The sequence below is a fragment of the Narcine bancroftii genome, chromosome 6 (assembly GCF_036971445.1).
Source record: "Narcine bancroftii isolate sNarBan1 chromosome 6, sNarBan1.hap1, whole genome shotgun sequence".
NCBI lineage: Eukaryota > Metazoa > Chordata > Chondrichthyes > Torpediniformes > Narcinidae > Narcine > Narcine bancroftii.
The window spans coordinates 4821670-4823296 of record NC_091474.1 but is presented as its reverse complement, the minus strand read 5'-3'; the positions used below and the strand labels follow the sequence as shown (position 1 = coordinate 4823296).

The 1627-nt window shown below is 36.3% G+C and overlaps 1 protein-coding gene across 1 annotated transcript in view; it reads left to right on the top strand.

Annotated features, from left to right (window-relative positions):
- Positions 1-1083, top strand: part of LOC138737224 (uncharacterized) — a 28976-nt gene extending 27893 nt beyond the window's left edge. The window contains exon 5 of the mRNA XM_069887911.1: positions 1-1083. This exon is cut by the window's left edge and continues 91 nt beyond it. The gene's annotated coding sequence lies outside the window, so the exon portion shown is untranslated.
- The last annotated feature ends 544 nt before the right edge of the window (positions 1084-1627 follow it).

Sequence of the window (1627 nt, the reverse complement as noted above, 5' to 3'; positions counted from 1 at the left end):
ACTTGCTACGTTTTAGAGCTTCAGGACCGGCTGATGTCAAGACCGGGAAAGCTATGCGATTAAATTGCTAGGATTGTTTTGGGGGGCAGAGGATGTTTAATATGGTGGGAAGATATTTTGGGAGCTTGAGAAAGATGTTGGACATGCAATTAGACTTGTATTTACACTATTTTGATTGTACTTTCACTTTATCTAATTAAATCGTGCCCTTGAACATTTAATTGGGTGGATTGAATTCTTAAAAGTTGAATGATCTTTGTGTTTGTATCTTTATTTTGTAAAGCTACGTAATTGACAAAGAATTGGAGCAGCTGCACTTGTCCTAGAGTATGATTTTAAAATGATCAGCATGAGTGACGAGAGTGCCTTAAATTATTTTAGATTCATTGAGATGTTGATTTGAATCTGAGGAAATTGGAGAATTTATTTATTTTTCTGTTTATGTATTGGGAGCCAGCTCTGTTAGCCTGGGTTGAAGAGTCTTTGGTAAGCTGAAAACTGAGCAGAGGTTGGCTTCACCATAAATTCAGTAGCTCCATTGAATATAGAATTGAATAAATATAGCTGTTGAGAAACAAGATAAACTCCTCACATCTCTCTCTCTTCTTCTCCCCTCTACCCCAGAAGAAATGGAAACTGGGTTAAATGAGGTTATTGTTGGGAACCTCTGAAATAAGTTGAAGATGAAGAAATGTGAAATGAGCCTCATTATGTGACCACAGTTTTAAAGACCAGTGTTACTGGTCTTTCGATGGTTCATATCAAAAATAGCAGTCAGTGATTTTCTTGAGGCATGTGAATTCTTCCATGCCACTGCTGTTTAATCTCAATCGAGTGAAGTGCAGATTTTGGATTTTTTCCCCTCTGTTTTTGGCCTTGGTAATTTCCAACCAGAATTTCCAGGAAATGGAGTGCTGTGATTTAGGTGTGCTAGCCTCTGCTTCGGGTATGGAGTCTCAGTTTTTGGTACTATTGTCAATCACCGTGCAATAAATGATCTGAAGTTGTGGATGCTGAGACTCTATACCAAAGTAGTTTGACCCTTGAACATTCTTTGATACAAATAAAGTATTCTTGTGTTAACTAGGAGTTAGTATTTTCTTTTCCATTTGTCATGAGCTTGAACTCATAGTATGGAGGCTGGATCTCCAAAGCATTCTGATCCACTGCTGAAGTTTGGTGATCGTATTCTAACTTGATATCCCTCTTTAATATCAAAAATAGTTATCTTCAAAATTTGCCATATCGAAATCACTTTGAAAGGCTGAACTTTTATTTGCATTGAGTTTAATTATATGCATTTGATATTGTGAAAGCATTTGAAGTTTTCAAGCTTTTGAGTGTGCACTCCAGGTGGGTGGGATGTCCTTAAATGACTTGGAGACCATTAAAAAAAAAACAAGTTTGTACACTGTTACCACATTTATAAACTCAGCAGATAGCTTTTTTTTTCTTTCAGTTTATTGAACTGAGTAAATATTTTCAAGGTCAGTTTTAAAGCTTCTTGTCCACAAGTAATTGGTAACTATTTGCCTTTCTGAGAGTAGCTGTTTATATTCTATATTTCTGTGGTTTGCTCTTGGCTTTTCTTAAATCTGCAGCCAAAGGACTGTATTGACAGTTCTTT